At 43.8% G+C, this 23193-nt stretch overlaps 1 pseudogene; it reads left to right on the top strand.

Moving 5' to 3' along the window:
- Positions 1 to 7457: 7457 nt before the first annotated feature.
- On the top strand, positions 7458 to 14536 carry LOC102481521 (transmembrane protein 132B-like; annotated as a pseudogene).
- Positions 14537 to 23193: the final 8657 nt, after the last annotated feature.

Here is a 23193-nt window from a genome sequence, read left to right as displayed (position 1 = left end):
AGAGCCAAGGTTTTTCTCATGGCTGCTGACCCTGTAACCTTCAGCCAGTCAATTAAACTCTGAACACCTCGGTTCCTCCCCTTAACAGAAAAGAGGAGCCCCATTATGTGAATGCAACTCTACATTTGTACTCAGTCATATTGATGAATAGATGCTTACGTCTCCACATGCTTAGTTAAGCAAAATCAGATACACAGTGAGTTAGAAAGTTCATACAAGTGAAACTTCATAAAATGCAAATCATTAAATAAATATAAAGTATCGTCATTCTTATGATGACTACTGCTGCTGCTCCTCCTGGGCTCCCCGGCTATGCCTCTGTGAGATTATAAAACGAAGCAGAGGCGGGGCTTCAGGCGCACAGGTAGCCCTGACGCTGGGGGGTTGGAGGCACCTGGTCAGCCCACAGCTCCTTGCTGGGCCGGCCTGAGCACAGCAGGCACCGTCATGCACACAGGTGGGCAGACGGTCACAGCGTGGCCAGACCTGTCCGAAATGCTTTTTGTCTGCTTCTCTTCTTTTCCCTCTCTGTTCCCACCATCTCTCCCTCTCTCTTTCCCATGAAAACAAATCCGTAAATGAGGATTCTCCAGGTGTGCTAAGGTGAGAATAAGAGCCCTTCCTCCTGCAGCTGCTCAAGACAGCCACCACTTGGCTGTGCTGAGCCCGAACTGGGCCCGTTTGACTGATCTGTACACGCTGCTATTCGTTTCAGCTACTAATGCTGTCACAACCCTGCTTTGTGACCATTGTTCTTCTATAATGTGACATTTGGAGGTTCAAGGTGAGCCCACCTCTCCTGTGGGCTCTCAGCTGTGGGACATGAAGCCCTGTGGAAACTGTAGGGCACCACTTTGTGAAGCTGTTTCCTCCACGGGGCTGATCTTGTCACAAAGACTTCAGTGCACGGCGCTTGCCTTTGCAGAGGGAAGAGCAAGGTGCATTTACAGACGTGCACAGGAAGCTGTAGCTTTCTGAAGAGGCCCCTCCCTCCCGCTAACACCGGGCACCATGGTGACTGCCTCTGGCTGAGTGTGGCTGGGGGTGTGCAGATTTCTAAGACTCGACTGGGCAGCTCTGTGCTGGGTGGTGGGCTGTTCGCTGATAGCCATCTGGGGGACATCTGTCATCTTTCCAAGGTGGGGGGAGGGGACTGAGCCCTTCTTTGTGCTCCCTACTGTATTTTAATATTTAAGTGAATTTTGTAAAAATCCAAATACCACCCGCATCACTGCACCCACTCCCTCCCCAGCCTCTGTCTCTTCTCCAGTTTTGCACCCACATTTTCATATTATGATTGAAATAAAATATTCCATTTCTTTCTGTTTCATGTGAAAATATGATCGTTTTCTAACAGGCTTTCAAATTGTGCTCCTATCAGGGAAATGCTTGGTATAGACACTTACACAGCCGAGTGCAGAGTCGGAAGCCACACAGCATGGATTCCAGCCTGATTCCACTACACTTTCTATGACCTGGAGCAAGTTACTGAGTATTTCTGACATTCAGTTTCTTAATCTTTTCAGCATATTAATCCTATTCAACCAAAGGGTCCTCTGGTTTGTTTCAGGACCCAGGTGAGAAGGGTTGCCAGCTTCTCCAGGTTCCTTCAAATCCTCCTTTTGTTACAGAAAAAGGAGAGAAGGGAGTGAGACCTCAGTGTTGGCCCAGAGCTCTCTGTGTCGGTAATTGCAAGGTGCACAACCCTTATGGTATCAATGACATGGTCTCCACTTCACAGCAGGAGAGAAAGGCTCTGGACTCACGCCCTGAGACCACTTCGGTAGCAAACAAGAAAAACAAACCAAATTCGCCCCTCTCCAGAATCTTCGTTTTGGTGGCTATCAGCTACCATCTATGATGTATTCAGTTAATTAAGAAACCACTTAATGAATCTCAAGGACTTTTTCTTGCCCCCCCCACCCCGGTCCTCCTGGTCCTCCTTTCTCCTCTCGGGACTTTTGGCCTGCATACACACATGCCTGGTGTGTTTTTCAAACCGCTGAGTCCAGAACTCGAACTGTGGAGTTAGCCACGTGGAATCCACCGCCTTTAACCAACCATGCCCCCTGCTGGCCCTCTCAGGGACTCTTTAATTAGGTTATTGGGGAGGGTCCCATGAGTCATGGCTGTAACTGGCTTTACGGGATGAGAGCTGAAAGGCTGGGTTGTGTGTTCTGAGTCACTCAGACACCAGAATGAACATCTCCACCTCTGGGAAAGCACTTAGGAGCACACCTTCTGCATGAAACCGGACTGCAAATCAGTGTCATTCCTACAGGGTGTCATCTCATTTCAGTCGTTCTGAAGGCGAGGTGTACAGCAAACAAAACAAAACAAGGCCAAGCGAATAAGCAAAACAAGGCAAAACAGTGACCACAAAATGGGGAACATTTAGATTTACGTGGACTGTTTTCTCCCTTGAGGTGGAGCTCAACTCAGCAGAGACCGCTCATATTGTGCACATGCGTGAGTCCGTTAAAAAATCGGTGACCTAGGACCAGCAGCTAGTGTAATGGCTATGTCACTGGACTCCCATGTAGTCGACCGCGGTTTGCGTCCTGGACCCCGTGGCTTAAACCCAAGCTGGGCACATGTGCGTGCATACCAAGATCTGGAGAGGAGAATGGAGGAGAAGGGATTGCAATGTAGCCATCCCCCCTGGGGGGTGATTTCTCACTTTCTGTCTCTCTGTTTCTCTCTATCTTTCTGGCAAGTGCATGCACCCTATAGCAAAAACCTCTCAAAAAAAAAAAAAAAAATCGGTGACCTGCACCAATCCATGAGTTCAGGGACCAAGGACTGTAAACAGCGCAGAGGCAGCAAATTGCAGAAAAGTAGGCCTCTACTCTCCAGCAAGAAGAAAGCCTTTCAAGTTAAATTAATAGGCTCCTATCTACAGTCTGAAGAAACCATGAAACATTGATAGAGTTGAAAAAGAAAAAAAACTAATCAGCATTGTTTCTTGATTTAACTTCAAAGGTGCATCTGTAACATTGACACAAAGGGGACAAAACCAAGAAAGGAAGAAAGTGTTTTTCACATTCATCCCGGCAGAGACAAGGTGGAAATAAAAATTAGGTCTTTTTACAGAAAAAGGTCCCTTCAGAGGAGGAGGGCTTTGAGGAGCTGCCTTGCAGACTTAACCTGGTGAATGAGCCTCCCAGAGTCTCTCCTTGGCCTCAGGGAGACCCTTCGGAAGTCCGCAATGTAGAACAATAGTTACTAGGATCTTTCTTTACCTAGTGAGTCTACTAAGTCAGGGTTTCTCAACCTTGACATTGAAGGATGGTAATTTTCTTTGTGTTGTGTGTTGTGTGTGTGGTGTTTGTGTGTGTGTGTGTGTTTGTGCACGCTCGCATGTGTGTATGTGCATGTAGGGAACAGTCCTGTGGGCTGTAAGATGCTCTTCAGCACCCCTGGCCTCCGCCATCTTGATGCCAGTGGCAAACACTCCTCTGAGTTGTGACAACCAAAGACATCTCCATGTCCCTGGGGGCAGAATGGACACTTTCCTTTTGTTAATTTTAAAAAAAATTTTTCCAGAGGGCACATGCAATCCTAGGAGAGACAGAAGGAGAAAGACAAAGGGAAGGTGAGAAAGCCCCTCCCACCCCAGGACACGGTCATGCTGCCAAGCTTTCTCCTCCATTTCTCTCCTTTCAGGATTTTGGACATGCATGCTTGTGCGCCCAGTGTGTTTCTCTAGCCCCTGGGTTCAGGATTAAACCACACAGTTGGGCAGGTGGGATCCAGCCACCTCAACTGCCATGCCACCAGCTGGTCAGTACCCTGTTTTTATGTGCAAGTTTTATTCCCCAGAGAAGCTTCTCCACAAATAGCCACCAGAAGTTTCAAGCTCGTGCCACACAACTTTATAATCAGGGGCCCAGAGAACCTTCCCATCAGCTTCGGTCAAACCTCCCTAGGAGGGCTGTGACCCAGGTTCATCCCCCACCTCACTGCAGTCACTCAGGGGCTGTGTCAGGAGGTAACCAAGGGATTCTGGTCAGCCAATTCGAAGCCCTCCAGGACAGGGTCTTCCCGCACAGGGAAAGGAAGGAGGTTTTCCATTCATGGGTCATCAGCAATACACGTTGTACCAGTCACTGTGCTGAGTGCCAAGGATACAAAGATGACGACCTCGCCTTTGTCCCACCTCTGAAAGGTTTACAGCGTGGCTTATTAAATACACAGGTAAAAATGGAATGAAGGGCTGCATTAGATCAGCAAGGAATAAACTCTATTGTGGTGACTGGGAAATAGCTGAGAAGGGCATAGAAGGGGGCATGGAGGTTGGGAGGGAGCTGAGGGACTCTGATTAGAAAGGCAACGAGAGATAAGGAATTCTCACAATTGAACAATCCTTGGCTATTTAACAAAGGCCTGATGTACCGGGGTTGCAGGGAATTGCTGGGAAATGAGACCAGAGGATGAGCGTAGTTCACAGGTGAGGAACAGGTAAGGAGCCCAAAGGGGTGTAGAGTTAACTCAAGGGTCAGAGGACAGATGGCAGACAATGTTCACTTGAAGCAGGCCAGTGTGAGGGCCAGCAGGACTGCAGCCATCTTGAAATTAAGGCAAGCCTCTCTGAGAACCACCTATCCACAGGCTGAGTCAGGGAGTCCGTGTGAGGGGTTGGCAGGTGAGAACGAGGGGTTGGTATTTGAAGGAATCAAGGTAATTACTCGAGGGAAAGTGACTGATCATGGACACACACACACATACACACTGGCATACTCAAGGAGGTCTCTACATGTGAACTCAGAATTTGTCATGTGTGTCTGCCTCACAGAGTGTCACGTTTTACTGCCACACAGACATCCAGTCCCCCTACGTTTGCACCATTATCATGACATGTGAGAGAGAGAAGGAAGCAAAGAACGCATGACCCAAGCATCAGGCAGCTAGCAGACAGCCACAGCGTATTCCGGTGTCCCCTGGGAAGACAGTGAATGAGTCCATGCTGGTAAGCAGATTGGCACACAGAATCCCTGTGCTTGGAGCCCAAACAAAAGACTTGAACTCAGTTTCTGAATAACTCTCTACCTCTGTGCATTATGCAGGCTATTCTCGGCCTTTGAATAGGGACCAGCCCACCTCCCTGTGTGACATTTAACTGAATGTGGGGCTCTTTTGTGGAAGGCAGAGTTTGTGGTCTACTTTGATAAGCTTATCTGGGGACTGCTAGGAATGGATGTCTATATGTTAAAAGCTATTATTGTAATTTTGCTTTGTGTTTTACTGTGGGAGGAGGAGAGTCAGAGAACTAGTTCTATTTATAAATGCCAGGAGAAGCTTCTGCAGCCTGTGATGGTTAAAATAAGCTTACTACCTACAGAGTTACCTGTTGGAGTGCAGGGCAGGTAATTGTGTGCTGTGTTATTGTTGGGTTACAGTAAAGTTACATGGTGTGTAGACAATGCTGTCTTTCTGGGGCTTCTGTTTAGTCTTGGTCTCTACTATATGGACATCTTCGAATGAGATTTATAATTCATCGCCACAGAATTTCAGCAGAGCCAGTTCAACTGGGCATGTATTTTCCAAAAACAAGTCCCTTAAGACCATGCTTTCTAAACATGACCTATGTACCACTGGTGATTGGAACAGGTACAGAGTGAGATTTGAAAACTTTCAGAACATGCTAAGGACATCAGACTTGAATATGTATCCCACATTGGCAGTGGAAATACGTGCCCATCACAGCTCCCTAGTGCCTGTCCCAGGAAGGCATCACCCATTGATTCTAGCACCTCTCTCACCTGAGCCTGATTCCTTCTCAAGACAGAACTTCACGAGCAACTACTATGAACTGATTTGCCATTGATGAGTTATATTATGGAAGTAAAGATAAGATGATGAGATATATGCGTGTATGTATAACATAAGAAAATCCTATCATTTAATTTCAGCAGTGTGGAGTAGAGCGCAGGAGTTGTGTATACCCTGTGTGCCTGCAGGACTTAATGAAGAGTATTTCTATTGACAGGTTCAGTGCTTGCAATAGAATTCTTCAACCAGTTCATATGAAGGCTTGTATAAGCAGCAACTTCTACCACCAATAACTGAGGTGGACAGAAGTCATCGTCCAGCAAAACTGACTCCCTCTGTAATGCTAAAGGCGTCACCTATGAACCAAGCATTTCCTCATAACAGGCTTGGATTTGGCTAGATCCTGGGTCTCTAATAAAATATGTACTGAGAACATGAATTTGAATGTCCAGCCTCTTCTTGGCAACAGGGAATATATTTTGCATCTTCTGGGTCTCATCAGCTTGAATGTTTCAAATTTTCTTTCTTTTGTTTTATGTTTGTGGACTCAGTACTTTGGAAGTCACCATTTTTATTTACTGAATACCTTTTCCATCAGCTCACAGATAAACTCTCCATTTTTGGTAATTCACACTTTTTTGAAACAAGATAATTTTTTTGTTTTTGTTTTGTTTTGTTTTTAGATGAGAGTGCTTCAGAAAGTTTGTGGGAAATGGAATTAAGGTATGAGATATTTTAGTGCAAAAGTTTTTGAGGTCATGCATAGTTTTTTCCCCCATGATATGCATTTTTGTGATCTTTTTGAAGATTCTCCCCATAGAAAATGTCCTAAGTAGTTTAAATAGAAGTTGGAAAAGTCTACAGAGCTCCCTTTCTTATTTTACCCTTTAGAAACCTGCTTATCCTGCCAAAATGTTTTCCTTTTATGTGACTAATTTGTATGCAAACCCAGCACCTAAGCTGTGGCCCCACTCTGTGCAGGCGCACTGATGAGCAGAGCTGCTCTCTGCAGGCCCAGGGAGCACTCAGAGCTGGGTGGGAGCTGGGCAGCCCTATCTGCTGGGCTCTCGCCAGATGACTCTCAGTCCCATCTGGGCGCCGTTTGATGGACATGAAGTGCCTGGACACTTTTCTAAGCTTGTACGCACTGGCGGTGCTGTATAAATCCCCCATGTGGTGGGAGAAAATGTTGAAATGAAGGCATTCTTCAACAAGCATATGCTAATGGCTGTACTGCGATGTGGGCTCAGGATGCTTTGAAATTTTGACAAGGGATACCTTTTTAGATTATGCACATCCAGAAAAAATAGATGAAAACAAAATCAAAATCATTTGGGCAGGACTTTTTCTCTAGGGAACAAAGACCAGCATTTCCTGGTTTTCCCATAGAGGTGCCCATCAAACAGAATCCAAAAACACTTGCGCTCTGCACTCTCGGCATCTAATGGGGGTGCTGGTTGGATGAGAGTAGGTGTTGGGGAATCCAGTTGTGAAGACGTTCTGTGTATCTCCAATTAAAGTGAACAGCCACCCTTCTTATACTTCTGAGATGAAAGCTTCTGGCCCTCATGGAAACTGCTGGGGAAATACAACTAGAGACAAAATTTCCTGCTAGCCCAGAAGTGCTGTGCCCAGAGATAGAAGAGAAAGGAAATACTTTTAAATGAGCATTAAACTAGACCGTGATGCTCATCACAGACATCTGGTAAGAGACAGCAGAGAAAGAAATTTCACCCTTTCATACAGCCAAGAAACACAGCTATTGCAAACATCTTCTCCAGATAAATAATGAGACCCCAAGTAAGAAGACTTCATGGCACCTTCTGTCAAACAGTTCATGTTAAATTCACCTGGTAATTGGGGTAGCCTCCTGTGTTCACTAATTGCCTTTATCTAAAGGCAAAATAAATTGCCTCTGTATTTATGACATGAGGTAGGTCTGCAACTTGGAGCCAGATGGCACACACATAAACCAAGGGAAGGCTATGTGAGCCCACAGCGATGGGGAAGACAGAAAGAGAACACTCGCCATGGCCTGCCATGCAGCACCTTGATCGAGGACTTCCTGTCTCCAGAACATACATAGGAGACACTTTTCGGCTGTTTGAGCCACTGATTCATGATACCTTGTTATGGTCATGAATGCAAAGAGAAGAATCGCAATGGGAACGCAGACATGGCAAAGGAGGAAATGCCAACAACTGTGAAATCTCTTCCACTTGGCAAGTGTCTTAGCAAAAAGAGAGGATGTATCTGAAAAGAAATGAGCTCAAAATAAAAGTGACTGGAAGAGGAAAAGCATGGGATTAGGAAAGTGTCCAGTGAAGGCCAGAGGAGTCCGATCGAGGACACACACCGTCCATGAACAGACATTGAGGCAGCTAAGGGCTGTGATTGCTGGGGAAGGGGTAGGGTGGGAGAACTGTGCCCTTGGGAACCAGTGGAGGAAACCCCAGGACGTTCTGCCCAGAGCAGGGTGTTTCGGTAGGGCCAGTGGACACTGGCAGGATGTAGAGAGGAAGTGGGACTCCCAGCTGAGAGTCACACCTGAGGTGGCCCTTTGACCACAGGAAGAAACGCAGATTCCTATAGATTGAACATCTTTTCAAGACCACTTCTTCAGGACAAATTTTTCCACTCTTGATGAAAATGTGAGGAGTGGGGCTTCTTTTGAAAAATAATGAAAAAAGTAAAAGAAAGAAAAAGAATGACCCAGTGTGTTTTTCAAGCCGCTGGGTCTTGACTCAAACCACACAGTTGGCAATGTGGGATCCAGCTGCCTTAACCTCTATACCACCTGCTGGCCCCAAAACATATTTTTTTTTAAGAAAAGCAATCTATTTAAAGTATTTAAAAGGAGAGTTCATAGGAAAGGCTGGATTCGTGCTGACCAGTTGAAAAGCTCTGGCTTCCTGGGTGCTGCAGGTCAGGGCAGTGCTGGGTGGTGGAGGAGGTGTGGAAGGTCACATGATCAGGTCTAGATGCTGCCTTTAGAACCTGCTCTCATGTGTTCACGTTGTTCAAATACTTGACTGAGAAGCAAGGTGGCTCACATTAGAACAGCGGGCTTGCAGCTCTTGGTTGCTAACGTGGCCACAAAACAAATCCCAGAAAGAGAAATCTGCTTTTATAATAGCTCCTCTATAACTGGCGTTGCAGAAAGTCTATAAAGGGACACACAGCATAAATACCCTGGGGGAGAAATAGAAGGAGAAGAAAAGAGGAAAACTTTCCCAAATACCATCATAAATAAGTGATTTTGCTGTTGTGTTTTGCTTTAACTTTAGGAATAGTTATCAGCTCATGAAATCAGGCATTTTTGAGGCAATGAATTCCCCAGCATGGGGGCCTAATGAGAGAGCCGATAACAGCCTGGGGCTGAATATCTGATTTTTGAGGCAGAAGAAAAGCTGAAATGAGGAGATAAAGTGCCTTCCCGTTGTGTAAACAGAAAGGGAATTAGAGATGAAAGTGTTTCTGTCCCATAATGTCTAACAGCCACTTAAGTGGATGGTATTATTTGAGGAGATGGAGCAGCTGCTAATGACCACTCTGCCATCTCCCTGTTTGGCAGATGATTGCATTTAAAAAAGAGGAACAAGAACGGAGTCCTGCTTTGCCCTCTGAGAGGCAGTGGGTGATGAGGAGGGTTCCACGGCTAGACACTGGGTGCACTAGGGAATGAAAGCAGAGGTAATCGTAGTAATGTCTTCCCAGGAGCTGATGTCATTCCAGAGATGACTCCACGCAACATTTTGCATGGATCGACTAGTCTAATCCTTACCACAATCTTATAAGGCAAAAAGCAATAGCATTTGCCTTGTAAGAATTAGACAAGCTGTGGACCAGCTGAGGGCATGGAGGTTAAGGCAGCTGCACCCCACACAGCCAACTCCATGGTGCAAGTCCTTGACTGGTGGCTTGAAAATCACACTGGGCACATGTGCATGCATGCTCAAAATCCCAGGAGGAGAGTGGAGAGAAGGGACTGCAGTGTGGCCGTCCCCTGGGTCATCACTTTCTTTCCCTCTCCTTCTCTCTGTCGCTCTTCAGCAAGAACAGGAGCCCTAAAGCAAACTAAAAAATAAAATAAAATAATGGAATTAGACTAGTTGATTACCATTCTATAGGCAAATCATTTGAGGACCCAGGAGTTTCTTGCATAAGTGGTAAGAGCTCAGATGCTGAGACTGAGCTAGCTGTCGCTTAACCCCATGACCAACACCCCATTTCCTGCAGCCCAATCGAGGCTCCCCAGTGTTGATGACAATCACTGAGGCAGCGCCATCGAGGCCCTGTACTGTGAGTGTGGGGCAGGGCTTCCTGCTGCTGCTGCCCAGGATACAGCTCTGGGGAGCCTCCTTGGTTTCCTAAGGTCGAGGGAGGTGTCCTTCCCTATCTTCCCGTGGAATCTGACTGAGTCTGGAAGCTCTCCTTGCATCACTAATAACCATGTGCTAAAGCCCTGCTGGGCACTGCCGTGTGCCCCTCACATGCCAAGCACATGACACAAATTATTTCTCTTGGTGCTGCAACAGGACAGGAGAGGTGAGTACTCCACATTTGCAGGTGAGGCGAGGAGGGTCAGAGTGCTCCCATCCCTGCCTGAGGGAGGATGGAACAGGGCAAAAGAGCAGGGTTTGTTTCAATCTGGAGCTCAAACCAGTGGTTCCCACACTTCACTGCACTTTGGAATCCCCAGAATTCCTTAAAAGGTACCAGATCCTGACTCCACCCCCATGGTCTGGGTTAACTGCAGAGGGCTGAAATCAGGCGTTGGGGTATTTAGATGCTGTCCAGTGACGTTCATGTACAGCAACATGTGGGAACCACTTCAGTGCACTGGGGACTCATTCTCCTGACCCGGTACCAAGTGCCTGTATGTTCTATTCAGTAGAAACAACTCAAAAGGAAGATGCAGTGGCCCACCTCCTCCGCCTGGACTTGAAGCTGCTGCCTGTGAATGAGCTGACAGGCACCTGCCTGAGCAGCGGCCCGCTCCTTTCTCTTCGTTCTGCACAGCCACGCAGAGTCAGAAGAACGAGGGCGCCTTACATTTCTTAACAATGAGGAAGTTTATTCTGTTTTGGTTGGTTTGTGCTCCAGGCCTCCCGAGGAGACTGATGACAAGCAAGAGGAGCAGAGGAAGGAGACGGTGTTTACGGCGTCTGTGAAGGTGGAGGGGCTGGGGTTGCTCAGTTATGGCAGGAGGATCTGACTGGCCAGAAGCCGGGAGAAACCATGGCGCAGCTGCAATTTCCTCCTTAGCACTTGCACGAACACCAGACTTACCTGGATGGCTCCAGACTTCCATTTGCATGTGGTAATCCTACATATGTGTGTGCTTGTGAGTAAAACAGAATGACAACAAAATGCAGTTCACAGAAATCATCAATCTTCATACCCCATATTCAGAAATGAATTTTAATGAAGGAAGCACAGAAAACTTCTATAAACTAGAGATGCTATTGAGATAAAATAGTTTTCCATCTTAGCCAGGGATGCTAAGTTAAAAAAGAAAGTGCAAGCTATCTTGTTTTCCCGATACCAGTAGTGCAGTGTTTTAAAACAAAATTCACATTTTATTTATATTGAAATAAGCTACCCAAAATGGATTTTCTTCACCAACCAGTAGTTCTTAATCCCGGGAGACACTCGGCAAGGCCTGGACACATTTTTGGTTCATGGCTAGGGGCCAAGGTTGCTACTAGCGTCTTGCGGACAGAGGTCAGGGAGGCTAACTAGCGTCCCATGGGCAGAAGGGCTCTCCACCAAAACTCAATGAAACACAGCAAAGACCCACTGGCTGGAAAGGCAGCAGTGTTCAGGCTCAGGAAGGGCTGATGCGATGCTCACCATCTGCGCATCCTTGACAGAAACCAGGGCAACCTGGAAAGGCACCTTATTTTCTAGCAATGAAATCCAATCATTCCACTTTGTGGGTCTTGGAGTCTACAAAGTTTGAAGAGTCTGAAGACAGCATAGCACTCTCCTAAACATCTTCCATCCATGTCAGAGAACTAGGAGCATGCAGTGGTGGGACGTCGGTGAAGAGGTTAGGGTGGTTACGTGGGCAGAGACACAAGCTTCCTCACTCACCTTCCAGGTCCTCTCGCCTCTCTCTGACTCCATCCTGGCTGAGAAGACAGTGATCGTCCTGGATGACCGAGTCACCATTGCAGAGCTGGGCGTGCAGCTCGTGGCTGGCGTGTCTCTGTCCCTGCAGCCTCACAGAGCAGACAGGAGGGCCATCGTCTCCACGGTGACTGCTCAGGATGTTCTTCAATCCCCACAACAGGTGAGAGTCCCAGAGGCCCTGGGTCCCTGGTCAGTGGAGACAACTTCTCTCAGTTGCTGAATCCTGCAGGGGAGATCTGTGGGGGCACTCAGAGCTAGGACTGGTGATTCTTGGAGCGCATTCCTGTTGTGTGTCCAGGCTGTCCTGTCTGGGAACGGTACTCAGTGACCAAGATATTAGATATGTTTACCTCATATTTTTATTTTTTATGATTTTTATTTATTTTATTTATTTATTTATTTATTTATATTTTAGGACATGTGCACTCACCAGAGACACAGAAAGAGACAGAGAGAGAGAAAGGGAGAAATCACCCACCAGGAGGAATGACCACACTGCAATCCCTTCTCCTCCATTTTCCTCTCAGGATTTTGAGCACGCATGCACATGCACCTGGTATGAGTTTCAAGCCACCAGGTCTGGGACTCAAATCGCAGTTGCCCATATGGGAGTTAGTGCCTTAACCACTATGCTACCTGCTGGCCCCTCTCTTAAATGCTTTTACCCATGGTCCACACATTCAAACATTGAATTACCACTTTTTTTTTTTTTCTTTTAGGATTGCCATCATGTGTATGTGCTCACTGGAAAGAGACAGAGGAAGGTAAAGTGAGAAATCACCTCCTGGGGGGATGGCTATACCGCAATCCCTTTTCCTCCATTCTCTTCTTGGGATTTGGGGCCTGCACACACATACAAATGGCGTGATTTTCAATCTGCTGGATCCAGAGCTCAAACTGTGATTAGTCATGTGATAGTCCAGCACCTTAATCACCATGCCACCTGTTGGCCCCAAAACACCATGTTTTTTTTTAAAGTGGTCTAATCTGTACAAGAAAGACTATTGCTAGACCCTAATCAAAGAATCACATATTTTCACCTTTCTAAAACAAATGATATTTGATACTTGAAAATTCCATTTCCGCGATTTAAACAAGTACAACACCCAGTGTCTGATAGTTTATATGAATTATTGGCAACTCGAAACCTCTGCTTCATCTTTCAGCTTGCAGCAAGTCCGTTTAAATGTCCCAAGGTCATTGTGTCTTTGAAGCGTGCCAAAGCCCATCATGCATCTTTTCCCAGACTCCCCACACGAGCGTGTCTTCCTGATAAAGGATGCCTGACGTGGTTGTACATTGAGCAGCAGCCTGATTAGCTGCACCTGAAATTGATTCAGTGGCACCACGTGATCTTTCAAACTCTTTTTGGAAACGTCAAAGTCAAATTCTGTTATACGACATTCAATCAGTTAATATACACATGACTGCGTTCGTTAAGCTGCACGGTTTGTTCCTCACCCCACCAGGCTGCAGCATGTTATTTATGCCAGTCCAATGTGAGAGGCAGTTCCAGATTTCTTAATGTGGCGTTAATTCGTCTCAGTCTGTATATTGAAAATATGTTTTAGAGGTATTGCCTTGCTGTACATGTTTACAAATCGTTTACGGAAGGACCCAATGATAACATTATATTTTGGTTCTATTTTCATTAGGAAACATGAATCACTTCCTGGGGTTTGTTCAGTGATGGTTTGGTGACACCTTTAGACATTTGTGACCCCAAGGATTTTTCAGTTACGGTCTCATCGTTGGATGAAATGGTGATGTCTGTCCAGGCAAACCTTGAGTCCAAATGGCCAGTGGTAGTTGCAGAAGGTGAAGGCCAAGGGCCCTTGATGAAGTTAGAGATGATGATTAGTAAACCTTGCCAGAAGACCAAGAGGAAGAGAGTTCTTGCTGTGGGTAAAGGAAGTTCTTGCTGTGGTTAAAGGAAATGTCAAGATCAAATCTGAGCCTGGTATTGATGAGCACCAAGGAGGCACCGACGACATCAAGGGCATCAATCGGGAATATAAAGACCATCTGGGCAATTCCATAGAATGTGAAGGAAACCAGGAGAGGGCTGTTCAGGAGTGGTTCCAACATGGTGCTTCTGTTGGCCAAGAGGAAAGCACCAACAGAAGCACAACCCTGCAGTCTCCCGTGGGAGAAAAGGGTGAGAAGCTACTCAAAAAGGTCCAGACACCTTCACAAGCTTCCCTACTCAGGGGAAGTTACCAGAACCCAATAATCCTAGTGACCTTACAATGACCTCTAGGGGTTAACAGACTTGGAGATTGGCATGTACACCCTACTCTGTGTCTTATGCCTGGCTATTCTGGTCTTCTTGATCAACTGTGTGGTGTTTGTTTGGAAATACAGACAAAAAAAGTTTGCCATGAGCGAGCAAGGCAACATCCCCCATTCCCACGATTGGGTCTGGCTGGGGAATGAGGTGGAGCTTTGGGAGAACCCTGTTGACATTATACTCCCCTCGGAGGAGTGCACCACCATGATAGACAGGGGGCTGCAGTTCCAGGAGAGGAACTCCCTTCTGAATGGCAGCTCCCAGAAGACTTTTCACAGTCAACTACTCAGACCTTCTGACTATGTCTGTGAGAAAGAAATCAAAATGAACCTATAAATCTTTCAAGCTTATACTGTACCGAACACACCCACCACCACCAAATGATGTGTCAGCCCAAAGCTTCAGAATATGACCTTATTTGGAGTGTCAGTGCAGATGTAATTAAGCTGAAGCTCTCTATGAGATCATCCTAGATTAACGTGTGCCTCAAATACAATGATGGGTGCCTTCTGCGAGGGGAAAGTAGAAGACATAGACTTCCAGATAAAGCCATATGAAGATGATGCCGGAGGTTGGAGAGTTTGACACAGCACACCAATGATCACCTCCAGTTGCCAGAAGCTGGGAGAGAGGCATGGAACCTCCTGAGAGCTTCCAGAAGAAGCAACCTCGATGACATCTTGGTTCTGGACTTCTGTTGTCCAGAACTGTGAGGCCACCCTGTTTGTGGTAACTTGTAATGGTAGCTTAAGAAACTAATCCAGGGGACTAGCAGATGGCATAATGGTTGCACCACTGGACTCCCACATAGTCAACTGGGGGTTGAGTCCTGGACCTGGTAGTTTAAAACTTACTCCGGGTGTGTGTGATTGCATGCCCAAGATCCTGAGAGGAAAATGGAGGAGAAGGGATTGTGACGTGACCACCCCCCTCACCCCCGGGTGGTGATTTCTTGCTTTCTGTCTCTCTCTCTCTTTGATGAGACCATGCACCCTATAGCAAAAATCTCTCTCTAAAAAATTTTTAAAAAAAATTAATCCAAAACCTCATGAGAATAGTCTGAATTCCTTCCTACACATTCCCCTTCCCGGGGGATGGTGGTCCATGCAGCAATGCCATCCTGTTCAACAGTGATGATATCAAGTGAGTATGCTAAAATATGGGGCTGGGGACTCCCAGGGTATTAGAGACCATACAAAGCCTGTAAGACCAGATGTAAATGCCTTCGTTGTGTTTGTACACATCGCTACGTGTTACGTTTTTTGAGTAGTGAAGCAGTGAGTTCGATCAGCAATGGAGGTGATTTATCAAAGCTTAATTTGGGAAAATCTGGTGGGAGCCCTTTTTAAGCAGGTATCAGAGGCCTGAAGAGCTGAAGCAGGCAGTTTATAAAGCCAGCATGTGCCCCTAGACAACTACGAGGAGGTACTGGGTACATCGTAGGACATTTTTATGCACTTCTAGGAATCAGCTCAGTGCTGTCACAATACATCGAAGATGTGGGGATATTGTTAGTCATCTGAGGATAAACAGTCAGTTGGAATTAGAAAGGATTTGGGAATTGATTTTTCTATTCTTAGTCCTTATAAAGCACAGTGCACAGTTGCTGTCCTTGGCCTGAGAGCAGATGTGCATATCTCAAAAAAGCCACCCACGTTTGGAATGAGCACGGTCCTTGTTCACAGGCATGTGGAGGGTTGTGCTGAGGTATGGCTGCTCAGGTGCTAGGGCCATGCACTGCACAACTCTGAAAGTGAGCCTCATTAAATCCTGAGTCCGAGCCACCTTGCTTACCTCCCCCGCCCCTCCTGGGTATGCACCTAGCTTGTTTGTTCTCTGAAATTCACCATGATTGATTGACATGTAAGTCTTAGTTTCCAGGATTTGTCATGTTATGTTATTTATAGTGTCTCTACTGGATGTCAGCTTTCTCCACTTCTCACTTTAGGTTAGAGGCAACTCCTAAATTCTTACCCCACTGCCTTTTATAATTTTCCCTACTGAATTCTTCAGATTTCTTGTATCTGAATTGGACAAAAACTTTCACTAACTTATGGGTATACAATAAAAGAGCACTGTTTTATAAATTATTTTTACATGAATCTTGAAGAATTTGTAGAAATGTTGAGAGCTGTAAACATTTTTTCCCCTTTGGTATCTATAACTTCCCGGGATAGTAATGCAGCACATTCCTGGGAAGTAAGACTTCCAATTAAACTACTGATACTTTGAGTTATGTACACACAAGCAATTTGTGAACATCAGAGTTTAGTATCCAATCTGAACTCTAAAGATAGTATTTATATGTATGAAAAGGAATATACCAAAAAAGCCTGCACTTGCCTGAAGAAAAAATGAAACCAAATTTAAAAATAAACAAATTTTTAAATATTTCAATTTAGCGCTATGTAAAAATTCATCTAGAGGGTGGACAGAAAATAGTCACAATGATTTTTCTGGCAGAAGTAAAACATCCACAACATGCTCACTGAGAGATGAAAGTAATGTGTGCTTTCAAAAAAAGTAATAAAAGGAAAGGCTATTCCAAAACTGAGCAGCAGTTGTTAAAAAAAAACATAGGGACTAGGGCCAGCAGGTGGCATGGTGGTCAAGTACTGCATTTCCACATGGCCAGTCATGGTACAAGTTCCAGATGCAGCAGCTTGGAAATCACATCAGATTTGTGTTCGTGCATGCCCAAAATCCATAGAAGAGAATGGAAGCGAAGGGATTGTGGCATGGCCATGATGTCTCACCTTTCTTTTCTCTGTCTTTTTCTGGTAAGTGCATGTGCCCTATGGGGGAAAAAAAAGAAAAATGAAAAAAGAAGAAATGAAACACAGGGACTATAAATCTAAGTAGCAAAGAAGGAAAACAAATGCATGATTCCTGCACTACTTTTAAAATATGAAATGTTATTGACTACTGTCATGGTCTAAAGCAAAGCAATACAAGAGTGGGAAGATTTAAGACATTATTGTTTATTACAATGTATAAGCTGCTGAAGGAGATATTAGTCAAGAATGGTCCAGGACAATCTCCATGGAGACATTTCTCCTCTAAGGAATAGAATTTTTATGCACTTCTAGGAATCAGCTCAGTGCTGTCACAATACATCGAAGATGTGGGGATATTGTTAGTCATCTGAGGATAAACAGTCAGTTGGAATTAGAAAGGATTTGGGAATTGATTTTTCTATTCTTAGTCCTTATAAAGCACAGTGCACAGTTGCTGTCCTTGGCCTGAGAGCAGATGTGCATATCTCAAAAAAGCCACCCACGTTTGGAATGAGCACGGTCCTTGTTCACAGGCATGTGGAGGGTTGTGCTGAGGTATGGCTGCTCAGGTGCTAGGGCCATGCACTGCACAACTCTGAAAGTGAGCCTCATTAAATCCTGAGTCCGAGCCACCTTGCTTACCTCCCCCGCCCCTCCTGGGTATGCACCTAGCTTGTTTGTTCTCTGAAATTCACCATGATTGATTGACATGTAAGTCTTAGTTTCCAGGATTTGTCATGTTATGTTATTTATAGTGTCTCTACTGGATGTCAGCTTTCTCCACTTCTCACTTTAGGTTAGAGGCAACTCCTAAATTCTTACCCCACTGCCTTTTATAATTTTCCCTACTGAATTCTTCAGATTTCTTGTATCTGAATTGGACAAAAACTTTCACTAACTTATGGGTATACAATAAAAGAGCACTGTTTTATAAATTATTTTTACATGAATCTTGAAGAATTTGTAGAAATGTTGAGAGCTGTAAACATTTTTTCCCCTTTGGTATCTATAACTTCCCGGGATAGTAATGCAGCACATTCCTGGGAAGTAAGACTTCCAATTAAACTACTGATACTTTGAGTTATGTACACACAAGCAATTTGTGAACATCAGAGTTTAGTATCCAATCTGAACTCTAAAGATAGTATTTATATGTATGAAAAGGAATATACCAAAAAAGCCTGCACTTGCCTGAAGAAAAAATGAAACCAAATTTAAAAATAAACAAATTTTTAAATATTTCAATTTAGCGCTATGTAAAAATTCATCTAGAGGGTGGACAGAAAATAGTCACAATGATTTTTCTGGCAGAAGTAAAACATCCACAACATGCTCACTGAGAGATGAAAGTAATGTGTGCTTTCAAAAAAAGTAATAAAAGGAAAGGCTATTCCAAAACTGAGCAGCAGTTGTTAAAAAAAAACATAGGGACTAGGGCCAGCAGGTGGCATGGTGGTCAAGTACTGCATTTCCACATGGCCAGTCATGGTACAAGTTCCAGATGCAGCAGCTTGGAAATCACATCAGATTTGTGTTCGTGCATGCCCAAAATCCATAGAAGAGAATGGAAGCGAAGGGATTGTGGCATGGCCATGATGTCTCACCTTTCTTTTCTCTGTCTTTTTCTGGTAAGTGCATGTGCCCTATGGGGGAAAAAAAAGAAAAATGAAAAAAGAAGAAATGAAACACAGGGACTATAAATCTAAGTAGCAAAGAAGGAAAACAAATGCATGATTCCTGCACTACTTTTAAAATATGAAATGTTATTGACTACTGTCATGGTCTAAAGCAAAGCAATACAAGAGTGGGAAGATTTAAGACATTATTGTTTATTACAATGTATAAGCTGCTGAAGGAGATATTAGTCAAGAATGGTCCAGGACAATCTCCATGGAGACATTTCTCCTCTAAGGAATAGAATGTCGAAGAGTAGGCTTTGGAGAGACCTGCAAAAGTCTTGAGGCAACTCTATGTCTTCAGATGACTGAGGACTTAACTACTCAAATTAGAGGACAGCCATTCTCTTATTATAGCTGTCCATGAATGGACCAGCACAGGTAGCTTCTCTATGCTCTCATTACATTAGCAGCCAGGAAGTTCCTATATCTCTTGTCCTTAGGACCATACTGTGTCGACAGTGTACAGGTCACCAGTGATGTGCATCTGTCCCCAGGAGCTGGTGCTCAAAGAAAGCTGCAGATGTTATAATTAAAACTAAGTGAGGCTGATGAAACTTGACTTTTTTTCTTTTTCCAATTTGAGTGGAGAATGAAGTCAGGAAAACTGAGTCATCTGCTATAAAAAGATTCCTTAACAAGATGTCTAGCACTTAGAGCAGAGCTCTTTTGCTAGCCAGAGCACAGATCTGTGGCCTTCCACAGTGTTCAGTGGAGAGGTGGCCCCATGTTGCAGAGAGAGGTGTGTGCTAATTCAAGCATAATTATTCAAATGAAGGTTGCTCCCTCTCAAAGAAACAGTATTGATGTTCTCTCCATTCTGACGCTTCACATTCCGCCCAGGCATAATGGGAATTCATTTCTGAGACCAAAGCAACAAAATTACAAGAATGAGTCACACACAGTCTGCCAGGCCAACTCCCTCTGGAAAGGGAAACTTTGTGGAATTTGGAGGACTGGTGGGTGGAGGAGGCAAGGATATCACCTTAGTGATAAGAACCTGGTCAAAGCAGGGTGCAAAATCAACTGTCCCCATGGTGAGAGGAAGCACAAAACGACAAAGTGACAGGTTCTCATATTTTCTTTCTTCCCTGAGGGAGGCTTTGCCTAGGGAACCTCTAAAGAGACAGAGTGCCTTATCAAGATGTGATCTCTGTGGTAGTCACATGCTTTTCTGGTGCTCAACCTCATTTGGCTCACAGTGGAACACCAAATGAGGGCTGGGCTTCCTAGGACTAAGACTCAATTTTTCTCAGATTGCTACTGACCCTTACCAATGAACACAATTTCACTAATGCCCTTCCTGTTCTAAATATTTCTTGCTAATTAGAAATTATGGGCTGTATTATCTCTTATTTGCCATATAAATAAGAGACATTACACTCTGAAAACATAAACCAGGGTGGAAAAATGAACTTAAACTATTATACTCTGAAATACAGCTTCCTGTAATCATTTATTTGCCTAAATCGAGTAGGGTGTTAGTGGATGAGATACCCATGTTTTTGGTCTAAAAAATAATTCTAAACAACATATTGCACATGTAAAGCCCATTTCTTTCCTCTAGGATGAAGCTTTTTAGAGTAATTAAGTCAGATATTAGAATTCTTCTTGAGAGCAATTCACTATTGTAAATGCTTTTATTTTTTCCTTTTTAAAAATTTATTTTCAGATTAAGTTCACATTTTACATGAACTGCTCATCATGATGTATACATATTTTTTCAACCAAAGACTTCAGTTTTTTGGTCTGTTAAATGCATCTTCCCTTTGTCCCTCATACTCACCCTCTACTACTCACCCTCTAGCATCTACACTCCTCCCTTACAGTCTCTAGTATCGACACTTACCCTCTCTACTACTATATCTTCAAATTTCTCAGTTTTTGTCATAACATGCAGATATTTGGTAAAAACTGAGTGGAGATATATATGCTGTGTATCTATCAATGTCTGGCTCATTCCCCTTAACATTACGTCTTCTATATTCATCCACTTTGAATATAACAATAGGATCTTATTGTTTCTTAGAGTTGAGTAATATTCCATAGTACAAATGTGCCACAGTTTTTTAACCCAGTCATCAGTTTTTGGACACCCAGATTGGTTCCATGTTTTAGCAATTGTGAATAAATGCTTTTAGGTACAGAAGGTACAGATACTTTAATAAAACCATAATAGCTAACACATTTGAGTAGATAAGATGTCAGTTTTCATGGCCTAGATACTCTGTTTTAGAAGCTAAAACACAGGATTGGGAAAGTAGTGACTGTATGGAAGAGCTGGAGTTTAATTAATAGGTGCAGAGAGATATGAGAAGGCAAGAAGAGAAGGAGCTTGAAGTTTTCCGTGGAAATTAACAGCACCTAGAAAACTCCAATAAACACCCTGTGTACATAGAGGTGGTAAATAGACTTCCTAGCTTCTTGTTTTCTTGTAAACAGGTCAAATAAAGTCCCCAGATTGGGATTACCATTAAATCTAGCCACATTGTTTGGGGAATAGGAGTCAGATCAAAAGAAGCATTATGTGTCCTATGGCTAAATTGATAACCTGTTTATATTGTGTACAATATTAGTGTTTTAAAAGTCTTCTCTTTATGCATTGTGATCAGAAAACCACTGTTACCCCAGAAATGTGGCTTCAGTATCATGAAAGGAATGGGAAATCAAAATGCAAGATAGTTTGTAAATATTTTCTCCCATTCTGTAGGTTGTCTCTTCTCTCTGTTAATTGTTTCCTTTACCCAACAGAAGCTTTTTAGTTTGATGCAATTCCATGTGTCTAGTTTTGCTTTCAGTACCTATGCTTTGGGGACCATATCAAAAAAAATGATTGCCCAGACAAATGTCAAGAAGTTGCATCAATTATACCTCAATAAACCTGGAAAACATAAAAGGAAAAATAATAAAGAAAAAAATTAAGAGAAAATAAATGTGGGCTGGACCTATCATGGCCGACAAGGAGTACCTCCAAGAGGTACTGGATGAAAATCACATCCCATCTTAAGACAGCATTGAGCCATTTTCTCCCACCCCCATTCTATAACCTCAGTTCTCTACTTCACTTTCAATGTAAGCACAGCATGTGTGCCTTCTAAACTAAATAGTCACCTCCCAATTAAAACTGCACCCAACTAGGGTCAGCAGTTTATGTGCTGGTTAGGACACTGGTTTCCCATGTAGCTGACTGCGGTTCAAGTCCTGGACCCAGTGGCTTGAAAATCACACTGGGCACATATGTGTGTGTGCCCAAAATCCCAAGAAGAGAATGGAAGAGAAGAGATTGTGGTATGGCCATTCCCTTTGGGAGATGATTTCTCACTTTTCTTCTCTCTGGAAAATGCACCTGCCATATGGTGAAAACCTAAAACAATAAAACAAAACAAAAACTGTATTTAACTAGTTTAACACATATTCTCTGTTTTGCAAAGAGTACTTATTTATTTATTTATATTTTTGTTAATGGAGAGCACATGCAAGCGAACACAAGTAAGCGAGAGAGACAGAGACAGAGAGGGGAAAGAGAAAGAAGCCCCTTTGAGAAGGCCTTATCATGCCAGTCCAGCTTCTCAGGATCTTGGATACTCTTCATACATAACAGGTATGGTTTTAGGCTGACCTGGGGTTTAAATCTATGTTGGCCATGTGGTTCCCAGGTTTGCAGGTCACACACATTACTGTTTACCACAGTGACTGGACTTGAGTATTAATTTTAAAAGGAGTGGTGGAAAATTTTACTAAGATTTATTGACTATGAACTGTCATTTATGCAAAGTAGACAGCATTTTGAATTGCTAAAACATATATTAGAATAAAAACATTTTAAAATAAAAGCATGTAGAAGTGTAGATTTCAATTATGCAGTCATCAAACTCTAAAATATTTAAACCAAAAGGAAGGAGGCATTTAGAGAGAGCAGGTAACAATGTACTGAATTTATAAGTCAGACACATGACTGGGATGGATGACGTACCAATGATACGTTCTAGTCTCTTCCTTAATTTCCAGTGAATTTTCTTTTCTTAGTATTACTTAAGACAAAATGACTTCATAAAGCCATGTATGGTTTCTTAAATCGATGGTGTGTCATCTAATTAAATGTAAAAATAAGTATTAAGCATTCTTCGATTAATACTATCATTTAGGTGCACCTATTTTAGCTTTTCGATGTTAGCCATACCGAAGCTCATCTTACCCTGGGACAGGCCCTTGTTCCCACCCCGAACTGAAGGCCCAGTAGAAGGGGTTAGTGGCCACATTCAGGCGTCCTAATGGAAAGAAGCAGGTTCTTCTGTGTGTGACTGCTGATTTCTGCACGAGGGCTCATATGTTCATCTAGGTTTCTCTGTAGGGTTGTACATACTCCCACTTTCCCCCAATGTTTTGGCAAGTAGAAGTGCCCTTCACAGTTGGATGCAGGTTTTGTTGAGACCAACAAGCTGGACTTTCAGTTCTAGTTATCCAGCTGCTTGGCACAGAATAAGAGTAAACACTGCTATGATTTGTCAGTATTTCCATCCAAATAAATTGATGATTTTTG

The sequence above is a fragment of the Tupaia chinensis genome, unplaced genomic scaffold, assembly GCF_000334495.1.
Source record: "Tupaia chinensis unplaced genomic scaffold, TupChi_1.0 Scaffold000211_1, whole genome shotgun sequence".
Classification (NCBI taxonomy): domain Eukaryota; kingdom Metazoa; phylum Chordata; class Mammalia; order Scandentia; family Tupaiidae; genus Tupaia; species Tupaia belangeri.
The sequence above is the reverse complement of the archived record's forward strand: the minus strand, read 5'-3'. Positions and strand labels throughout refer to the sequence as shown.